Source organism: Pongo pygmaeus, chromosome X (assembly GCF_028885625.2).
Source record: "Pongo pygmaeus isolate AG05252 chromosome X, NHGRI_mPonPyg2-v2.0_pri, whole genome shotgun sequence".
Taxonomy (NCBI): domain Eukaryota; kingdom Metazoa; phylum Chordata; class Mammalia; order Primates; family Hominidae; genus Pongo; species Pongo pygmaeus.
Window position 1 is genome coordinate 118809841 of NC_072396.2, and position 23805 is coordinate 118833645.

The 23805-nt window shown below is 38.1% G+C and overlaps 1 protein-coding gene and 1 non-coding gene across 4 annotated transcripts in view; both read left to right on the forward strand.

Moving 5' to 3' along the window:
* HTR2C (5-hydroxytryptamine receptor 2C) overlaps window positions 1-23805 on the forward strand; it is a 300907-nt gene that overhangs the window by 24436 nt on the left and 252666 nt on the right. For all 3 annotated transcript variants that reach the window (XM_054472903.1, XM_054472902.1, XM_054472904.1), the window contains exon 2: window positions 5257-5323. The gene's annotated coding sequence lies outside the window, so the exon portion shown is untranslated. The remainder of the gene's footprint in view (window positions 1-5256; window positions 5324-23805) is intronic.
* On the forward strand, window positions 22203-22330 carry LOC129025561 (small nucleolar RNA SNORA35). The gene has a single exon (XR_008497307.1). It is a non-coding gene; the product is annotated as a small nucleolar RNA SNORA35 (small nucleolar RNA).

Here is a 23805-nt window from a genome sequence, read left to right on the forward strand (position 1 = left end):
TTTTTCTGTTATTGCACACCTTGAAGGTGAGGTTAATTAAGTCCTGTTGTGGAGTTTGAGGGCCAGATTCCAATTTTTGGAGTTTTATTTAATGTTGGGAGCAGATTGGGTAATAAAATGTATGAGAATAAGATGGCCTTTTGACCTTTTAGGATCTAGGGCTGTAAAGTGTCTCAGGGTTGCTGCCAAACGAGCCATGAACTGGGCTGGATTTTTATATTTGATGAAAAAGAGCCTATCTGATGAATTTTTATATTTGGATTTTTATATTTGATGAAAAAGAGCTATCTGATTTGGGATAAAGAAAAAGGAGCATTAACCTTGACTATGCCTTTAGCTCCAGCCACCTTTTTAAGAATAAATTGCTGGGCAGGTGGGGGAGGGCTAGTCACGGAACAAAACTGTAAGCCAGACCAGGTGTGAGGAGGGGAGGTGATAAAAGGATTATAGAGTGGAGGAGCAGAGGCTGAGGAAGAACTGAGACCTAGCTTGGCCTGGTGAGGAGGGGAGAGGTCAGAGGGGTCTATAGAAAAGGAAGATTAGAAAGACTCAGCGACACTTGGGGTTGGGACCGAGGGTACAGGTGGGAGGGAAAGAAGGAAGATTTGGGATGAGTTGCATTGGGCACAGAGACTAGGAAGGGACTGATGTGTAAAACATGCCTGGATGTCAGGCACCTCAGACCATTTGCCTATTTTATGACAAGAATTATTTAGATCTTGTAGGATGGAAACATTGAAAGTGCCGTTTTCCGGCTATTTGGAACTACTGTCGAGTTTGTATTGGGGTCAAGCGGCATTGCAGAAGAAAATAAGGCATTTAGGTTTTAGGTCAGGTGTGAGTTGAAGAGGTTTTAAGTTCTTGAGAACACAGGCTAAGGGAGAAGAAGGAGGAATGGAGGGTGGAAGGTTGCCCATAGTGAAGGAGGCAAGTTTAAAGAAAAGAGTAGAGACACGGAGAAGGGGTGGGGGGGTTCTTGCCTTCCAGAAAAGCAGAGAAAGTGTTGGGGCATGGACATAAGGGATTGGGGCACAGAGATAAGAGGTCAGGGTATGGAAATAAGGGATTGGGGGTTCTTGCCCCCTAGAAAAGCGGGACTTGCTGCTAAGGGTGAAGGAGAAGGGGTTGAGGGTTACTTGCCCCTCCCCCAGAAAAGCAGGACTTGCCACTAAGGGTGAAGGAGAAGGGGTTGAGGGGTACTTGCCCCTCCCCCAGAAAAGCGGGACTTGCCACTAAGGATGAAGGAGAAGGGGTTGAGGGATACTTGCCCCTCCCCCAGAAAAGTGGGACTTGCCGCTAAGGGTGAAGGAGAAGGGGTTGAGGGGTATTTGCCCCTCCCCCAGAAAAGCAGAGAAAGGGTAGAGAGAAGGAGAAAAGGGGTTGGGATACTTGCCCTTTCCCTGGAAAAGCAGAGAAGGGGTAGAGACAAGGAGAGAAGGGGTTGGGGTACTTGCCCCTTCCCCAGAAAAGCGGGACTTGCCGCTAAGGGTGAAGGACCAAGGCAGGCATCCCTGCATGGTCTGACACCTTTGAAACGTGGGTGAATAATCAGAGAGGCGTCCCTGCAATGATTAAACACCAACGGAAGGCTGCCTTCCCAGTCCATGACCGGCGCCAGAGTTTTGGGTCCACGGATAAAATGTGTCTCCTTTGTCTCTACCAGAAAATGAAAGGAATTGAAATTAAGAGAGGGGAGAGATTGAAGTGTGGCCCCAAGATTGAAAGGAGAAAGAGGTTGAAGGATAGTGAGGGAGGTTGGAGAAGAGAGTAAAAAGAGGCCGCTTACCGGATTTGAAATTGGTGAGATGTTTCTTGGGCTGGTAGGTCTGAGGACCTGAGGTCATAGGTGGATCTTTCTCACGGAGCAAAGAGCAGGAGGACAGGGGATTGATCTCCCAAGGGAGGTCCCCCATCCAAGTCACGGCACCAAATTTCATGCACGTCCGTGTGAAGAGATCACCAAACAGGCTTTGTGTGAACAATAAAGCTGTTTATTTCACCTGGGTGCAGGTGGGCTGAGTCCGAAAAGAGAGTCAGCAAAGGGAGATGGGGTGGGGCCGTTTTATAGAATTTGGAAAGGTGATGGAAAATTACAGTCAAAGGGGGCTGTTCTCTGGTGGGCAGGGGCGGGGGTCACAAGGTGCCCAGTGGGGGAGCTTCTGAGCCAGGAGAAGGAAATTCACAGGGTTAATCACTCAGTTAAGGTGTGGAAGGAACAAATCACAATGTTGGAATGTCATCAGTTAAGGCGGGGCAGGGCCTTTTCACTTCTTTTGTGATTCTTCAGTTACTTCAGGCCATCTGGGCATATACGTGCAAGTCACAGGGGATGCGATGGCTTGGCTTGGGCTCAGAGGCCTGACAGACTTCAAAGTACTTCATATTTTTGCAAAATTAATTAAAATTTTAGAAATCGACACTAAAACGTTAGAGACCTCAGAAAACATTTTCAGTTACTAGGTCTTGGAGAAATTTTTTTAAAGAATATCTGATTGGATAATTTTTAATGATGGAGCAGTAATGTTTTATTGCAAAATATCTCAATCTTCCCCTAAGGGGGAAAAAAACGCAAAAAATAAATTCTTCGTGAATAAATGACATAATTACAATCATAGCACACATTGTTCTGACTGCAATAGTCACAATTCGCCACTAGGGGGCTGTAATTCTGTTCTTAGCAGTTCTCGGTCCACAACATTGTCATTCCCTCCCAGGGTACTTGAACAGTTAGGTGAAGTTAAGTGGGAGCTTCGACGGGTATAACAGGTCATTAATGTGTATTGAGATGATCTCATGCGTTTCTGCGATGCGATGTATAATTCTTATTGTATAGAATAATAACTTGGCCACCAGCTTCTTCACCAAGCATGGAGTCTCATCATTGCTCCAAGATTGCTATTAATTTTGTACGTATTACATAGAATCATTTTATCTTCCTTTTTCCCAGGAAATTATTTTTATTTACTATAAGTCTCCTACTGTTTCATGAAAATTGAAGGTTAATGTGATCATGTGTTCTTGCATAGTCATTTCAATAAATCTGTGCTGTAAAAGAGGCAAAAAGTGTTGGTTCAAATTTATAAATACTAAATGTATTTTCTGAAATGTAGATTAAAACAGCAAAGTCGTGTGTTTTTTTTTTTTCTTTTTTTCAGACGGAGTCTCGCTCTGTCACCCAGGCTGGAGTGCAGTGGCGCGATCTCAGCTCACTGCAAACTCCGCCTCCCAGGTTCATGTCATTCTCCTGCCTCAGCCTCCCGAGTAGCTGAGACTATAGGCGCCTGCCACCACGCCCGGCTATTTTTTTGTTATTTTTAGTAGAGACGGGGTTTCACCATGTTAGCCAGGATGGTCTCGATCTCCTGACCTCGTGATCATCGCGCCTTGGCCTCCCAAAGTGCTGGGATTACAGGCGTGAGCCACCGCGCCTGGCCCAAAGTTTTAAACCAAGTTATTTTTCACTCATTTGAAGTTAGAACTATTTTTTACTTTCATAAGAAATGAAAAATATAATTTGTTGGTGTAGTACATTGTATCTTGCATGATGTAAGGGGTAGTCACATTAAATTATTTAAATGCGGCTATAACATTTATTGAATATTTTATATTATACTTCAAATATGTTAATTTATGTTGATAAATTTATGAGCTAACAAAAGATCTTGTCCTCAATATAATAATTAACATTTCCTATGTATTTCTCATAACTTTAATGATCTTTACATCACTCCATTTTACTTCCTAGGCTGAGTGCAAGAGTTAGCCTTATATTTTCAAAAATAATCCCTGCATTTAAAACTTTTTTTGGTCATGCTTTATGTGTCTGGGGAAATTTTTGATGTTTAAAACATGTCAAATATTAACGTCCTTGCACCAAATTTATTTGTCCTACTGCAAAAATATAGCTGGCTAATATTTATTTCAGTCTTGTTTTTGCATTCCAGAATAAATATTGGCAACTGATGCTCTTACAATAATTGATCCAGAAATGGTGATTTTCAGATGTTGTTTCCTCTTCCAGCATCTAATATTGTTTTATTATCTGCGGATGAAATAATATTTACTCTTGCTCTGTAATTGTACTATGTGAAATGTTTCAACTTGACATTTGACTTAGAATTTTGCTGATTCATTTAGAATTCTTAACTAATATTTAATTTCCTCTTTAGCAGAAGGACGAACACTGACTTACCTGCTATAGGAATGGGGTCCGGATCCAGACCACAAGAGAGGGTTCTTGGATCTTGCACAAGAAATAATTCAGGGCGAGTCTGTAAAGTGAAAGCAAGGTTATAAGGAAAGTAAAGGAATAAAAGAATCGCTACTTCATAGAGCAGCCCTGAGGGCTGCTGATTGTTTTTTTTTGGGGTTTTTTTTTTTTTTTTTTTTTTTTTTTTGAGACAGAGTCTTGCTCTGTCAGCCAGGCTGGAGTGCAGCGGCAGATCTTGGCTCTCTGCAACTTCCGCCTCCCGGGTTCAAGCAATTCTCCCTGCCTCAGCCTCCCGAGTAGCTGGGATTACAGGTGCCCACCACCATGCCAGGCTAATTTTTGTATTTTTTAGTAGAGATGGGGTTTGATCATGTTGGCCAGGCTCGTCTTGAACCCCTGACCTCAAGTGATCTGCCCACCTCAGCCTCCCAAAGTGCTGGGATAACAGGCATGAGCCACTGCCCCCTGCCCTGGTGGCCCATTTTTATGGTTATTTATTGATGATATGCTAAACAAGGGGTGGATTATTCATGCCTCCCCTTTTTAGACCATGTAAGGTTACTTCCTGATGTTGCCATGGCATTTGTAAACTGTCATGGCGCTGGTGGGAGTGTAGCAGTGAGGACGACCAGAGGTCACTCTCATGGCCATCTTGGTTTTGGTGGGTTTTAGCTGGGTTCTGTGCTGCAACCTGTTTTATTAACAAGGTCTTTATGATCTGTATCTTGTGCTGACCTCCTATCTCATCCTGTGACTTAGAATGCCTCAGCTGTCTGGGAATGCAGCCCAGTAGGTCTCAGCCTCATTTTACCCAGCCTCTATTCATGATGGGATTGCTCTGGTTCAAACGCCGCTTACATACCTGCTGTACTAATATTTTGCTGTTTTAAATTCATTTTATATAAAGGAAACTTCTTTCTTCTGAAGCTTATAGGTATCAGCCTTACTACTTTTCAGTCATTCATTATATGTGAATGGTATACGTACTCTGCATGACACCTTACTTATGGAGTTCTTACTGCATTTTTCTCAATGTTTGCTTTTAGGGTTATCAGCTAACACCCGCGAGCATCTATAACATAGGCCAACTGATGCCATCCTTCAAAAACAACTGTAAGTATACACATAAGCGTGCTTCAAGACTCTTATTTTGAAATAATATTCAACTATTATATTAAGGTGATTCCTATTATTTTGCTAGTGTAGACCTACCCCTGAACTAGTAAAACATGCCATTAAGGGCCTAACATGTTTGAAAAAGAATATTATGTAATTGGTAAACAGCATTTTAATGCAACCTGAAAAAAAAAAAACTCAGCTTATTTTATCACTAAGTAATGTATGATGCAGACCTCTTACCAAACTGTTCACCACCACCCCAGATTTATAGTAAATTAGTATAAAGTATGATAGTATAAATTGGGACAATTAGGTTAGTGAAGTTCAATTTTCTTCTTCAATGACAAACCCTTGTTTTTTGGAAATGGAGTCTCACTCTGTTGCCCAGGCTGGAGTGCAGTGGTGGAATCTCGGCTCACTGCAACTTCCGCCTCCTGGGGTCAAGTGATTCTCCTGCCTCAGTCTCTGGGTAGCTGGGATTACAGGTGCATGCCACCACACCAGGCTAATTTTTGTATTTTTAGTAGAGACAGAGTTTCACCATGTTGGCCAAGCTGGTCTTGAACTCCTGACCTCAGGTGATCCGCCCACCTCGACCTCCCAAAGTGCTGGGATTACAGGCGTGAACCACCTAGCCCAGCCTACTTTCAGTGACAAGCTCTTATATTCATGATTGGGGTGTAGGAAATCTAGCTGTTGTTTCCTATGATAAACTTTAGAAAACATAGCTAGCTCTTCAAAATACTCTCAATGGATGCACTTAAAAATCTCAGCAGGAGAGGTAGGGAGAGGAGAATTTTGTTTCTCAAAAGGGAGTATCAGTTATAAATGCTGAAAAATGCAGATCCAGATAATCAGATAATGGAACACTATGTTCTATAGATGTCTAGAGCATGATTATTTGATTGGGTAAATATATTACAAGTTAAACAAGGTGAATTGAAATTGGATTCCTTATTTTCGACTCCAGACTGCATAGGGAATTCTCAATTAAATTTCTGATTGTTCTCATAATCATACAAATATTTGATACCACAAAATGTTTTTAGAATGATAGTTTTGGAGGAAGAACTGATACGATGGTATAGGCTAAATCATTTTTGACAGTAAAATTTTAACAGAAATTTTTAGTATAACGTTAATATATACGCATTAGATTAAAGAAGTGAAAAGTCGAAGTCTATCAAAATTTGAAAGAGGATAGGGATGGAATAAGGTTGGGAATGTCTGCTGCACATGTTATTAATGATCAAAAATAAAAGAAATAAGAAAACCGTGATTTTACATCAAGACAGTTGCATCAAAATGGCTGCATTAAAATGTACCCTTTTTCAGAATAGCCAATTGTTCTGTTTTATTCAACTACTCACCATTTAAGATGATGGCAAAGGTAACTTTCTTTAATATGTATTGAAAAGAGTTCTTGATGCTATCAACAGCTTTCCAGAGGGGAAAAAATAAAAAAAAATTTCGTAAGGGACATTCAAAAAGTATAAAATGTAAAATTTTAAAGAACCCCCACGGCAGTCCTGAAAGCACACAGGAAGTCAGTCATTCTAAGTGTTTGTGAAGATCCAGGTTTGCTTGCAGATGTTTTCACTGCGTTGGTGAAATAGGTTAACCTGGACATGCAGGTAACTTTCTACTCTCAGGCTTCAAACAATGTTCACACAAGACTATCTCACGTATATCATTAGCATGGTAAGCCTTGCCTGGTAGTAAAGACCAAGGTCAGCCTTACTAGAATGTGAAGTTCGCCAATTTCATCTTTACTGTCTTCCTTTCAATGCTATTCTGTCCTTACCATGTTGTTTTTCGACCTCTATGTGCCAAATATTCACAACTCCATAGTGAGTACTCCTTGCTTCTCTCCCAGGCCTGTGCACCCCTCTTTGTACACACACCTGTTGACACTTTGCTCTTATCCAGCTATTAATTAGAGAAGATTTGATACACAAATTCATCGTAATGTGGCAATACCTTACAAGTCCTACCCCATCTAGAGGGAGGCATGGTTTAACATGTGATTCCTATAACTGAATCCCTTGATGAGCTGAAGGGGAAAATATGCCTCAAATCTCATCATGTAGGAATGTAAGGCCTTTGCCTACTTCACTTCTCTGTAAGGCTGCCTTTGTCAGGGTATATCAGTGACATGAAAAAGATATGTACAATGTATTTATTATAGAAAGTTGGAGCTTGATTATTTATGGTAAATAATGTTGGTGTTGTTAAATATATTAATTCTTACTGTAAATAGAAGAGTACCAAGAGTTTTATTATAATGTGTATACATCTACAGCCGATATTCTTTGGGTTTTTTTTTTATCTCTGGGTCCTTGGTGATTTCTATGGCTATTTTATTTTTATTTTTATTTATTTATTCATTTTTGAGATGGAGTCTCGCTCTGTCACCCAGGCTGGAGTGCAGTGGCATGATCTTGACTCACTGCAACCTCTGCCTGCTGGGTTCAAGCAATTCTCCTGCCTCAGCCTCTTGGGTAGCTGGGATTACAGGTGCCCACCACCACGCCCAGCTAATTTTTGTATTTTTAATAGAGACGGGGTTTCACCATGTTGGTCAGGCTGGTCTCAATCTCCTGACCTCAAGTGATCCAACAGCCTTGGCCTCCCAAATTGTTGGAATTACAGGCATAAGCCACCGCGCCCAGCCATCTGTGGCTATTTTAAGCTATATAATTCAATAAATCTTAAAAAGAAATTTGTGTCCACTATCATTTGAACTTAGTAATACCTTCTGTAAAGCTTTACTTATGCTACCTATTCTACTGTGCTATAGATGTACGTATATATTTATATCACAGTCAAAGTAACAATTTAGGTAATGTATTCAATGTCTCCTGTGAAAATAATCAGTTGGACAACTGTGCTCCTCCTGAGTTGTATAAGGTTTGTAATATCAGTAAGTATCAAACGTAAACATTATTTTTTTCTGTAAAACCACATCAACATTTCAAGTTATTCACAGAAAACGTTAATGTAATGAAGAAATAGTACGCATACATTGGTTCTACATTGTCAAAACGTGATTTGTAATTGTTACTCTCTTGACACTTATATTAACAATTTAGGAATTTTTATCTTTCAATTATGTGGTCTTGTGTTACTACAAATAAATGCAAGTTCAATTAACAGAATCTGTTTTCAATATGAGTTCTCTGATATAGAACTGAGTATCTATTGCAAAGTTCTTTAGGTTACCAAATTACTTTAAGAAAAACATAAATAGGCTGGGCATGGTGGCTCATGCCTGTAATCCCAGCAGTTTGAAAAGTCAAGGTGAGAGGATTGCTTGAGCCCAGGAGTTCGTGACCAGTCTGGGCAATATAGTGAGACTCCCATCTCTACAAAAAATTTAAAAATTAGCCAGGCATGATGGTGCAAACCTGTAGTTCTAGCTATTCAGGAGGCTGAAGTGGGAGAATTGCTTGAGCCCAGGAAGTCAAGGTTGCAGTGAGCTGTGATCACGCCACTACATTCCACCCTGGGTGACAAAGCAAGATCCTGTCTCAAAAAAAAAAAAAAGAAGAAGAAAGAAAGAAAAACAGAAATAGAGAAATAGACCATAATAAATAGCAAATATTGCTTACATTGATAGACAATTCCATCATTTCACTTTGCAGTTTGTTGTAGTTATCTGTTTTATTCACAAATATTTTAATTTCACATCTTTGGTTTAAAAATGAAATATATTTTACTACTCACCACCTCTTCATTTGGTTGATGTAAATAATACATAATCAAATGCCTGTATCAACAAGTCAAACATATTCTGTAAATATATACACCTGCTATGTAGCCACAAAAACTAAAAATTAAAAAATAACTTATGAAAGGAGCAGAGAATTGAGGGTGTTAAGTAACAATAATTTGTTCTATGTATAGCACATGTATTTTATATCACTTACAGGAACTAACGTGTCTTGCACATAATACACATTCAATAATATATTCAATTATTAGTTTAATAAACTATCAATATGACAAAATAACAGCATTTCTAGAAGAGAGGTACTCAATCAGGAATGCATTTTAGTAAATGAACATACACATTTAAAGCACAGGAAAACCTGAACTTTATAAGATATTTCCACATTCCGTGCAGTTTTTGCTTTTGTTAATCAAAAATTTAAATGATCCTTTATAATTATCAGTTGAAGTCAAAACACATGGAATTAACTAAGTACTTAAAGAACTGATTATCGTAATTAATAATCTAACTTAGCCAACTGATAACTGTTAAGACTATCTGCCACACATATTTTTCACTCAATAGTCTGTGCCAAAATTCAACAAGACTAACAACATAGTTTAGCATGCATGCTTTCTAAGATACTGCAACTTTTGTGAAATAAGTGAAAGTTACCTCGTTTTGGAAAGGAAAGTAGCCAAACAGTTATCAAGGTAGTTTCAAAGTTACATGTTCATCCATATTAGATAATAACAGTAAAAGAATTTTATATGTATGTTTTCTGGTTTTCAACATATGTCTTTCAAAAATCGGATTGACTTTTTAAATTATACATTTTCAAAACATTAATACCTTCTTAAATATAAAATATAGGTATAACTTAAGTAACTGTACCAAGTAAATTAATACATGTCCTATAAGAGGATATTATGCTTAAAGAGTTTACGACACAAGAATATTGATTTTTATTTCGCTATTTGAAAATGTGTATTAGTCTTAGCTTTAGTACATATGACTCTAATTTAAATGTAACATAGCTCTTTCAAATAAAATACAGACATTTTAATTGTGTGGAAGCTTTTATATGCTGTGTGAAGTGACTATTTGCATATTACATCATGTTTCAATTGCATTTTGCTCTTATTTAAAAATGATTTTTTCCTCCAGCAAATTAAACATATGGCCCAGACAAGTAGTACATTGTGCACATAAAATTTCTAACAATTCCTTTCAGAGATTGCCACTGTGTAGATCTAAGTACAGTTGTCCGCTTAGTTCTCTCATAAGAAGTCTTTAGAGATGCTAATAAACTAATACTAAATTAATAATGAAGATACTATTAAAATATGAAAACCAAATCATATATGTGTGGTATATCCATTAAATGTATACATAAATTAATCTCTATATAATTATTTGTGCTTCCATAAAGTATTCTCAGTGACTTCCTAGGGTTTTAATTGTGTAAGAAATTACTCTCAATGTGTTGCAAGTTTCTTAGCATCACGGGGAATTGCACTGTTATTCAGATAGCTGGATTAACAAGAAACTGAGTCATCCTTGAACGGCTTCCTCTCCCTTATCCCCCGTAATAAATTTATTATTAACTCCAGTCAGCTCCAGTCAGTTTTAATTCCTAAATATCTTCACTCCATTTCTACAAACATCATACCAGTTTGGATTTCCATCATCTCTTTAGTACTAGAATAACCTTCTAACTAGTTCTCCCAATTACGCATTTGCACTCCCAAATCCATTCTCCCAATTCTTATTGCTCCTAGGAAAATACCAAAATCTCTATCATGGTTTATAAAAGACAACCTGATCTGGTTCCTCTTCAGCGTCATATATTCCCTCACCCCCCTCATGAATAGTTGGGCCCCACTGATCTACTTTCAGTTCCTTGAGCACATGCTCTCTCTGATCACAGGGCCTTGTCAGAAATTGTGCCTTCTGTTGTGAATACTACCTTGCATTCCCCATCTCTCCTAATACTTACATCACCAGTACACCAGTTAACTCCTATATAAGCCATCAGAACACGAGCTTAAGGGCATTTTTTTTTTCTGGGACCAGAGAAGACTTCCTGCCCACCATACCCCCTAACACAAGGTGAGCATTCTGTTATATACCCTAATAGATAACATCGTGTTCCTTCATCATAGCAATTATTACAGTTGATAATTATACATTTATTTTTGTGATTCCTTGAGGATTCCTATCTCCTCCACTAGATGTTAATTAACTCCATGAGATCAGGAACAGTATTTGCTTTCGCTCGATATTGTATTCTTAGCATCTAACACACTGTTTAGGATATACCAATGATTTAATAAATATTTGTTGACTGGATAACTGAATAAACAAATAGGTATTATTTATGAAAAAGTCATTTGTATAATTTTTGGTAATGGTTGGTCTGTGGCTGTTCGATTGCAGAGGATATTTTTCTACCTTCCCCCCAGTGGCAGCTGTAAATATTGCAGCCTGGTGAAAAATGAGAAGTCTCAGTAACTAAGACCTCAACAAAGTGTTGTATATGTGAGCTATCAACTCATAACTGACAGCAGTAAAAGTACTGCTGTGATTTTAAATGTAATGTTATCTATACAAGCAGGCGAAACTTATAAATGCCTAACACCACATTTGCATTACTGAACAGTCCAGCAAAAATTTTGAATAAGTTTCACTTCCCCTGTTTCATGCAGCACGAGGTTCACATTCACATTTTAAGATAGCAGATAATCAAATCATGTCACTGCTATGCTTTGTTAAATAAGCAAACTCAAATATATGTCAAATGAGTTATAGCATAATTTATAAAGTTTTAAGATTATTGCCAATACCGCTTACATTTCATACTATATATATATGCATACATGTAATACAGTATGAATATATTGCCTGAATATATGACTATATGGAATATATATATTGAATATATGTGAACATAATTCAAATATGGTGTTAGTAAATGAATACCTTGCTAAGTGATATAATTCTTAGTTCATATACTCTCCTGGCTAAGCTTTCTTATTTCTGCTGTAATATTACATTATACTTTATATGTATTGCACGACATTGCACTCGGCTATTTTGCAATGACCCAAATTTGCCTTAAATTCCATATATCTACCATAATTCATACATTTTATTATCCTGGTCATGTTTCCGTTTTTTCATCTGCTAAAAGATTGACGATTTTAAGACAGCATGATGAGTGCTAGACTAGTGCAGTCAGTCTGGTGAGGAATCTGAGTTCTGCATTTTTTTTTCTTTGTTTGGCAGAGGAGTCTTGCTCTGTAGCCCAGGTTGGAGTGCAGTGGCACGATCTTGGCCTCACTGCAAACTCTGTCTCCCGGGTTCAGATGATTCTCCTGCCTCAACCTCCCATGTAGCTGGGACTACAGGCGTGCACCACCATGCCTGGCTAATTTTTGTATTTTTAGTAGAGACGAGGTTTCACCATGTTGGCAAGGATAGTCTCAAACTCCGGACCTCAAGTGATCCACCTGTCTCGGCCTTCCAAAGTGTTGGAATTACAGGCATGAGCCATGGCGCCCAGCCTGAGAGTCTGCATTTCTAACCAGCTCCCAGATTTCCATGGACTACACTTGGAGTCACAAGGTAATGAATCAGGGGATGAGAGACTTTTGAAAAGAGCTAGATGATAAATATTTTGGATATGGGAACCATGTAGGCTCTGTTGCAACTACTCAGCTCTGCCATTGTAGCTTGAAGTCAGCCACAGACAACATATGAATGAGTGAGTGGGGCTGGGTTCCAATGAAATTTTATGAACACTGAAATTTGAATTTCCCACAGTTTTCCCATATCATGATATATTATTTATCTTTTTGTATTTTTTCAACTGGATAAAAACAAATACATCATTCTTAGCTTGTAGGCCATACAAAAACAGTCTGTTGTTGCCAACCACCCTGCTATGGTATAAGATGCCAATCGATCACTGTTGTAGAGGCTGGAGGGGAGGTAGAGTGTGACAGGATAGGCTTTGTAGAAAGGATTACAGTTGAGCTAGGACTTGAAGAAGGAAGGCTTTTCCTGGACAGACAAGTAGGAGAAAGTGAAAGACAAAGATGTAAGCCAGCAACAGCATTAGTGTGTTCTCTGAACTGAAAGCATTGGATTGTGGCCTGAGAAGAACAAGCCTGTCTAGGTTGAGAAGGCTCAATGAAAGGGGGGTCCCTTAAATGCATGTCTAAATAGTTTTAAACCTTAATGAGTAGTGATGTCAGGTGAGCATCCAGAATGAGCAGTGGGGGATGCTATTAAGTTCTACATTTTAGAACTTCAAGTCAAGAGAGAACTGGACTACTGGGAGGGAGAAAGAATAGAAAAGACTGAGGAAACGAGGAAAAACTGCACTTGAAAGGCCAAGACTCTTTGAAAGTGACTACAAAATGTTCTCAAATGAAAGCTTTGTGGATGCTTTATAGAAATGATCAGGGCTTGCAAATTTATTGATGAAATGGGAAATATGTATCACATAGCTGGACAGAGCAAGCCTGTCAAGCCATTTTTCCATTGCTACAGAGCACACAGCAGATTAAAAAGGGAAGCTAAGAACTGAGGATTGAAGATTTGAAAAATGGTCTCCCCAGATGCTTCAGTGTCTGACTGACTTTGCTGATAAGCTACAGAGTAGGAATACACGCTGAGAGGTAAAATGAGCATATGGGTTTTATAAAAGATGTTTCTATTAGTTCTCTGGAGGTGGCAGTGAAGTGAGATAATGAAATACTACAAAAAAACACCAGAGCTGGAAATTATGAAAAATGGGATATCAAGTACAAAATTAACAAAATCCAGTGCTTTTGGAACCTCTCTTCTCCCAATTATTTTTCTATTTCCCATCTCGTTCTCACCCATTTCACCACAGGATGCTGTCCAGTTGTTTTGGAGGTATGTTTCATTGGAATAGTGGAGTTAAGATTTGCTGAGAAACTACTATACAAAAAGCATGACTAATAAAAAATCTCATCATCCAATAAATGCTGAATTTTACTACCATTTAACAGATGAGGGAAGAGAGGCTTGGAAGCCTATTTATTTATCCAGATCTCCTCCAAAATAGGCAATACATCTGCCAGTAGATGTGGCTTACCTATAACCCCTGGTAAAAAGTGGGAAGGAGAGCAAAGGGAGAATTTCCGCTTTTCCACAATAAGGGAATGCTAGTTAATCTTCCATCTTCCAGATGTACAGGAAAGATTTGTCTTTGGTTTTGTTCAAATCAGAAACAATTACCTACAAGTTTTGGTCACAGCATTTTAGGTAATTATTAAATACTGGGTAACCATGAGAGGAAAGGCAGTAAGGTTTTATTGATAGAAGTTAGAAAGGGTAGCAAATATAGACATAGTAAACTTAATAGGGTTTAAAAAAGAATTCAAAGGACCTGTGATCAGGTTTCCCACCAAACAAGAGCGATGTTAAATATGGTTATAAACTATCATGCATTGAGCATCTGCTCCATGCCAGGCACTATTGGACAGTGTACAAACTATGTCCTTTAATTTTCACAACATTCCAATGACAGTGGTTATTATTACCTATATTTAACATATGAGGCCTAGGGGCTTAAGTGAGTTATCCACAGTCCCCTGAGTCCTATAGGTTTCTATTGTGTCAGTCTGGTAATATTAAGTACCTAACACATACCAGATGTTAAACAAATGTTAACTATTGTTTTCTTGCTAGTATTGTCATTATTATAACTGACATTTACTTAACTCCTCCAAGCCTTACTTACCTTAACCATAACATGAAAGTCAACACAAAATAAGTTTGTCAGAATGATTAAATGAAACAGCCCACTTAAAGTTTCTAGCATACAGAAGCCACTTAGTCAATGTCAAAACCCTATAAATTTTCTCTTGAAGGGTGTTTTTTATTTTTAGATGAGGCTATATAAGACAGTGGATATTGATGCTTTCAGCTATTTATTGGCATGCCCCTGGATAACAAACTTCATGTTTATCTTCAGAAAACAATGTTTGACTAGAAAATGACTTTTTTCAAGTACCTGTGATCAGGAGGTTAAGAGAGTTTATGGCTGAAATATTTGGCATACACTTCAAAGTTTCTTAGTTTTTTCTATTTCATATGCTATTTCCTTTTCCCCTCTTCCTATAATTTGTCTCCCTAAGAACTTAAATAGACATTTTATACTGTTTGTGTATTTAACAAAATAGTATTGTTTATAATGCAATTAAAATAGTCTAAACCATTGGTGTCTTAGTCTACAAGTTGTCTCTTTTTTTTTTTGTTGAGACAGAGTCTTGCTCTGTCACCTAGGCTGGAGTACAGTGGCATGATCTCAGGTCACCGCAACCTCTGCCTCCCAGGTTCAAGCGATTCTCGTGCCTCAGCCTCCTGAGTAGCTGGGATGATGAGCATGCCCCACCACACCTGGCTAAGTTTTTTGTATTTTCAGTAGAGACAGGGTAGGCTGGTCTTGAACTCCTGGACTCATGTGATCCGCCCGTCTCAGCCTCCCAAAGTGCTAGGATTACGGGCATGACCTACCCTGCCCAGCCCCAAAAGTTGTCTTTTAATAGTTGAAGCAATGTTTACTGGTAGTGCATAAGCGCTCAATAAATGTGTTAAATAAATATCAGATGAAAGAGTAAATGAACAACTCTTTCCATTATTACTTATTATTTTTATATCTTTAGATTTCCACAAAGAATGCTTCCCTAAAATTGGATGTGTACTTATCTCTGCAAATTCATTTTGACAAAACACATCATGTTCTCCTAGATATAAAAGCACGAATGAATTAATCTTTATTACACTTTACAAGTTAAAATTATATTTGAAATTGATTTTGCTACTTGATGTGCTAACATTTAAATGCAGCTCAGCTTCCTTATATTGTTTCCTTCATAATGATTTTCTTCATTTAAAATTCATTTTGATGATTTCTGGCACTCCTTGTGCCTTTAAAGCATAAGATAAAATTTCAGTTTACAACCTGATCTTTATTTTATTGACTAACAGCAACCTCTGATTCCAAAAGGAAAAAAAAAATGACCAAGTATCTCTAGCATGTTAAGAAATAACTCCTGATAGTTTAGAGTCTTCTCCAAATTTGTCAAATAAAGGCACAGCTAGAATGCATATTATTAAAAAGAGTAATTCTTTGGGAAAATGTTTTTTTGAGAGCTTATAATTGAAAAGCTAGCTCAGGGAAAGAAAGCCCTGATGTCAAATTAGGGGAAAAAAAAATGAAGAAAGGGCAAGATTAGCATGCATTGTAATGGAGGGTGCTAAATAAGGCTCTATAAAACAGTGCATATTGATAATTTCAGCTATTTAGTGGCATGCCCCTGGATATTTAAAAAGATATTTGGATATAGTTTACATGAAACCTCCAAATTTCAATAGTTGGTGCCACCTTCACCATAATAAATGAGTTCCTGCTCTGTTAATTTCCATGACAGCTGGCTGTTCAAAAAAGCCTGTCACCTCCCTCCCCGCACCTTCTTTTTTGCACACACCAGCTCCCCTTAGTATTCTGCCATGATTGGAAGCACCCTGAGGCCCTCACCAGAAGCAGATGCTGGCACTATGCTTCTTGTACAGCCTGGGCTTTTCTAAAAATATTCTCTACTTATAGTTTGGATGTTTGACCCTCCAAATCTCATGTTGAAATTTAATCCCCAATGTTGAGAATGGGGCCTAATGGGAGGAGTTTAGGTCATGAGGTAAAATCCCTCATGAATGGCTTGGTGCTGTCCTCATGGTAATGAGTGGGCTCTTGCTCTGTTAGACACTATGAGAGCTGGTTATTAAAAAGATCCTGGCATCTTTCTCCCTCTCTCTTTTGCTTCCTCTCTCACCATGTGATCTTTGCATGTGCCAGCTCCCCTTCACCTTTCACCATGAGTGGAAGCAGCCCGAGGCCTTCACCAGATACAGAAGCTGGCACCATGCTTCTTATACAGCCTGCAGAACTGTAAGCCAAATGAACCTCTTTTTAAAATAAATCACCCAGCCTCAGATATTCCTTTATAACAACACAAATGGATTAAGACAGAAAGTGAGAAGTGGCTTTTGAGCTCAACATTGAAGACAGAATAGAATTTAGAATTTGGAGGGGGAAAGAGAAAGAGTATCTCAAAGTGTGTGTTGGTGTAGGGGAATTTCATGAAAAACTTGGAAACCAATGAGTGTTGAATGAGGCAGGGCTGATGGTCTGTGGCTTTACTCAGTTATACTCAGTGGTTATACTCAGTGATAGGAGATCAGCTGGAATAGGTAAGTGACAGCAACTTCCAGCAGCTCTACCTTTATTAAATGTTATGATATCATGAACCAGAGAATGTAACGTTCTAAGTTTATTTTGGGGGAATGTTATGTAAATCCAAGACCATTATTTTTGATTCTTCATATCAATAGGCAATGCATTAAGTGTGCATTAGAACCAAAAATGGATAACCAAGGAGATGGTAAGAGGCAGATGCCGATTTGGTGCCGATATTTACGGTAGCTCTTCTAAAGAGAAACTCCTGTTAAGTGCTTAGAAATACGGGACTGGGCAGCCTAGGCAACATGGCAAAACCCCATCTCTACAAAAAAAATAAAAATAAAAATAATAAAAAATTAGCCAGGCATGGGTGACACGTCTGTAGTCCCAGCTACTCAGGTGGCTGAAGTGGGAGGATTGCTTGAGCCCAGGAGGTTGAGGCTGCAGTGGGTTGTGATTGGGCCACTGTACTCTAGCCTGGGCAACAGAGCGAGACCCTGTCACAAAAAAAAAAAAAAAGAAATATGGAACTGGAGCTCTCATCTTTGTCTCATAATTTTGATGCTTTGTGCTAATTATTACACCTGTAACAAACATCCATTGCCACCAGGTGGCTACAGAGTTATGCCATGTTTTCAGGAGCTTAAGACTCCAATGTGGTGAAAGCTTTTCCAACTCACAACTTTTAAAAACTGATAATCTATTTAATGTTATATCTACTATTTAGACAACCTTTTAGGAAAAGTTGACTTGAGTTCATCCCTTCTCAATATTCATGGGTTTAGAGAATTGATTTATATTCCCAAAGGGGGCACTAAAGCAAATGAAATAGAAGGAATTCATATGATTTGTTTCCAGTTTCTACTGAATTCATTGAATTCTGTCATTTAAAAATAATTTGTATTCGTGTTCCATAATTCACTGATTGAGATTCCTTATGGCAGAGTTATAGCTGTGAGAAGAGATGTTCACTGAATTAGAGCGAGAGAAGGATAGCAAGGCTCTTTAAAGCCTTAAGTGGAAGGTCAGAGGCAATTTGAGTAGTAGTAGTTGGCAGAATACAGATTCAGTGTCTCTGACTTCATTAAATGTTATGATATCATGGCCTACAGAACATAACGTTCTAAGTTTATTTTTTGGGAAAAATATATAAATCCAAGATTTTTTTTGACTCTTCATATTAATAGGTAATGCATTAAGTGAGCATTGGAACCAAAAAAGATGTAACCTATTTTTTAAAAGGCAAAACACTGCAATTAACATATCAAAATACTCCTGTCACAAGGAAAGGATGTTGTTCATTGCCCTAAATTATTCATATGTTTTCACACAATTTGCTGTAAACTGTAAACTGATAGAAGAGTCCAGAAGTAGTAGTTGATGTTGATACAATGAATTTCATCTTTTTCCCCTTCTTCTACTTGTGCCTATGAGGGTTATAATAAAGAATGAGTGGACTAAGTTATCTGGAAAATATATTCTTAAATATTAGATTAATTAACTAAGGTAACGATGGAGAACTATTATGTGATCAGCACTATGCCAGGAATTACCGGGGTTGCAGAAAAGTATTGGCCAAGATATCTGACCTTCACTTAAAATCTTATTGGTGAGATAAGATTAATTAACATAAAATAAAGAAAAAGAATAGTATCCTCTAAGCAGTAAGGTTTATACATGTACAAAGAGGTGAGGAATTAATGAAGCCTGCATTTCAGCAGAAGATCCTTAAGGAAGTGCTCTTATCAACTGGGGTGAATTGTATGACCATTTTCTGTCATTATCTCTTTCATATCATTGCACAGTCTCCTTTTTATGCCCCATGCAGGCCCTTGCACATGGTAGATGCTCCATAAATATTTGCTGCTTGATCAAATAATTTTTTGACAAGGATATAGTAAAAGCAAGCAAAAGAGAGACACTTTGTTTTTCTGTTGAATAGTTGTCTTGAGAAAAAAATCTGCATTGACCATGATAGAGTACCTTATCATTAGATCATAGGATCGGAAAGTAAAGCTTATAAATCTGCTTTCTAAAGAGTGCAATGCCCAGTAGCTCATCCTCACAGCCTTGAAGAATGAAGACCAAAACTGGAATGCCTAGTGGATCCTGAAACAATTTTAGTTCACTAGTCTGAATCAATTAGACATGACCTATAATATCAAGATTGCATGTGGCTAGTAGTTAGCTTTTCAGCAGAAATGTTTCTCTAATGCTTGGTGTATGTAGAATTTGATGAAAATATTTAAATAATGTGAATTTGCTCTCTTTTTAAAAAGCAGTATTTAAATAGTATGTATTTTATGTCTAACAAAGGCAGAACTCTTTTATCTTGATATCTATCTATCTATCTTTTAATTGAGATGGAGTCTCACTCTGTCGCCCAGGCTGGAGTGCAGTGGCACGATCTTGGCTCGCTGAAACTTCTGCTGCCCGGGTTCAAGCGATTCTTGTGCCTCAGGCTCCCGAGTAGCTGGGACTACAGGCGTGCACCACCATGCCAGGCTAATTTTTTTTTTTTTTGTATTTTTAGTAGAGACAGGGTTTTGCCATGTTGGCCAGGCTGATCTCGAACTCCTGACCTCAGGTGATCCGCCCACCTCAGCCTCCCAAAGTGCTGGGATTACCAGCGTGAGCCACCGCGCCTGGCCAATATCCTTATATTAAGGAACTCTTATTTGTTTAGAAATGCTCCTCTTAAATTTCAGTCCTCCAAATAAACAAAACACATTGACCAGTATTTGTTGCAACTAGTAGTTGGCAAGTACATAATTTTATTGGAACATGGTTAGGCATAATTAGAACAGTAGCACATCACCAAAGGTAGTGATAGAATAACAGCCACCAATAAAGTAAAAACTTTGGCAGAATTTCTGTAGGTGGATTATCTGTACTACAAAGATGCATTTTGACGTGTATGCACACTGAGAGCAATATAAGAATTTAGGATTAAGGCTGTTGATATCATACTTACATATAAAACAATTATTTTGGGTACTACAACTGCTTTTCAAAACTGTCGAATAATGAACATGTATTTTTCGGAATGATGAATTAGATGGAACCACACCTTCATAGGTGAATGGCCCAATGTAAACTATTAAAACCCACAATTAATAAAGAACTAGTCACATGTTATTTTTCCATCTTTTTATATTTATATCTGTGAAATGATCTGTGCATTTAAGACAGTATCTACACTCTGGTTACCCAACAGTTTGGAAACAGGTCTCCATTGGAAAAACAGAAACATGGGTTAATTTGTATCTTTCCCTTCAATTTGCTATTATTCTAGAATTTTAGGGGAGAAAATATGCCCGTTTATGAGTCACAGAAAAGCCTGTGCCCTTTAATATCTGGAGTATGCTTTCTTCCCCGACTCCTAAAGTGGGTAATGCTTACTTTTAAATTGTTTTCCTCCTCTTCATTTTTTAAAAGCTGTTAGCCAAGAAGGCACTAGGATATCATTTGTAGTTCTCATTTTGCTGAGAAGTTTCTGGTATTTGATTCCATTCTACTTCAAATGTCTGAGAAAAGTTCCAAACCTCAACTTTGGACATGAAACTTCCCCATACAGGGAGGACAGGCAAGAAAGTAATGGAACATTTTATACCTATTGTAAGAACCAAGCATTTGTGGGAACGTGAACCAACTGGATCTCTTACACATTGCTAGCAGAAATATAAATTTGTAAAATTACTTGGAAAAAGTTGGCATTCTCTCTTAAAATCGAACATTCACAATCTGTATATGATGTTTTGTTTTAATATTTAATTAATTAATTATATCTATAGAGCCATATGTGGAGACCTGACAATGGTGATTCATACACCAAGGGTTATAATTAATGCAGTTCTGTGCACTAGAGGCCAGATTATTCCTAGAATTCAAGGATGGCTGAGCACCTAAGCAGCATCATTTGGTAAGGCAGCATACCCGGCTAGGACAAAAGTCAAGGGGGTATAGAGAAAGGCACTTGTTTTGGTTGGAACACTATTAATTAGAGTAGTGCTTGGTTCATAAAATTTTATCTATGAATATTTGCTGACTTAATGAAGCAAAAAATGAAGAAAAAGGTAATGATTATTTGCCAATGGCTGCTTGAGGTGGCAGATTTTCAGTCATAACCAAAAGAAAAAAATAGAGGTATATCAAATGGATAGTTTTCTGTTTTGTACATTTGAGAGAATGTGAGTTCCTTCCAGAGGCACAGGAAAGATGTGTCATTGTCCTTCAAACAATTTAAGGATAGTGATCTACAAATTTGTTGTCAGGAAATATTAGGCAATTTAAAATAGTCATTCAACATATATGTCAATGTAAAATAGTTGGATCTAAAGCAACTTTTCTTTAGTAAGGGGAAATTATAAGAAGAATAGAAAATTGTAGAATTATTAACTAAAAAAATTCCAAAATTTTTTACCAGATCCCACATAAATGGTAATTTGAAAAAAAAAAGAGAGTTGATATTGGTGAGTGGGGCGATTTTTAGTTATGACAATAGCTATTAATTATTAAATGTGTAACAACTAATGTCAGGTAGTGGACTACACTCTTTGCAAGTTATTTCTTCCAATTCTTACAGCAGTCAGTGAAGTAGTTATTATTGATTCCATTTAATATATGTGAAAACAGAGGCTACAAGAACTTGAGTGAGTTTACCAAAGTCCCACAGCTAGTCAGTGACAGTGCTGGGATTCTGAGCCCAGATCTGCCTTTTTCTAAACTCACATTTTCTTCACTGGAAGTTGATCTACGTTTGCAGTCACCATGTTGAGTGAATGAAGCAATGGGTTCTGAGATGTTTCTGGTAACCTATCCACTCCCTCCTTTAAGCTTGTTCTTCTGTATAGAGCATGGGGCCCCAACCCCAGCTCTGCTGTCTACAGCACTGCCGAGTGACCCATTGGGCTCCACCTTGACCAACTGGGCATCAAGCGGTGCAAAAGCAAATCCCTCTCAAAGCTGGGAGAGTCACACCGTGGGCTACTCCTGCATGCAGCTGGGTACATATCTCCTGGGTCCTATGACCTGCCTAAAAAAAGTGAGAGAGTGGCGAGACAGATCCAGGCAGCTCAGTAACTGCTATTACTAGAAAAGCGTGACTATGTCTGGCCGGGCGCGGTGGCTCACTCCTGTAATCCCAGCACTTTGAGAGGCTGAGGCAGGCAGATCACAAAGTCAAGAGATCAAGACCATCCTGGCCAACATGGTGAAACCCGTCTCTACTAAAAATACAAAAAAAGTCAGCTGGGCATGGTGGCACACACCTGTAGTCCCAGCTACTCGGGAGGCTGAGGCCAGAGAATCCCTTGAACCTGGGAGGCGGAGGTTGCAGTGAGCTGAGATCACACCACTGCTCCAGCCTGGTGACAGAGCGAGACTCCATCTCAAAAAAAAAAAAAAAAAAGTGACTATGTCTGTACCAGGTTAATAGAAGATACTCAGTAAATATTATCCTCACTATTACATTATCATAATCATTACTAGCTGTGAAGATTTTAGCAATTTACATTAAGCCCTCTTAGACTCAGTGTCCTAGTCCATAAAATAAGGTTGACACTACTGGAATGATCTACGATTGTCATGGTGATTACATGACAAGATAAATCCATTTAAATTTCTGGGCAATTTGCTCATTAAGTGTTAGTAAGACAGAGAGATAAGTGGTTTTCTCCTTTTGATGTGATGAAAATGAGATTATAATTATCTTGCAGATGACGGCACCCATGTATTTGCCCCACATTTCTACTAGCTTCCTGACAAGCTAGGCTTCCCCAGCCTCTTCATTCTCCGTATGTGAACAGTCAGCTTAGACCTAGTGTTGATAGAATTCCCTTTCCAGTTCTTTCTTATAAGTTAGAACTACATTGAAGGCTCATTCCTGGCCCCCTTTTTTTCCATCATGACACCTTCAAATACTCAAGTCCCCACTAATCTCTCTCTACCACATAATTTGACGATGATCAATTTCTCATTTATTCTGTTCATTCACCTTGTTAGCTTATTAGCTAATTGGTAAACCGTTTGAAAGGTCTATCTTCTCATAAATCTTAGTACTTACTGCAGCACCTATCCCAGTGCCTTTCATAAAGTAGAAGCTAAATAAATAACTATTGCTGGATAAATTAATGTAAGTTATCTATGAAGTCAGCCATCGATTTTTGTAACCAAAACTGGAGGCGAGCTTTAGAAGATTGAATGTCATAGTTTTAGCACCGTACAAAACAAGGTACTGTTTTACGTGATAAAATACAGGATGAAAACTCATTTAAAATTTAGAAAAGATTAGTTTGAATCCAGGATAAGGTAAGTAAAAAATAATTATTTTGAAGGAAGACCTCACCTCATACTATTCTTGTGTTAAAATTATGGATGGTAAACTTGCCTTCCTAGGAAATGTATTTAGGGGGGACTCCCACAAAAAGGACATGGCCCTCATTAACCCAAGGTCATATTTATGTTCTGATCATAAATCAGATCAGATCA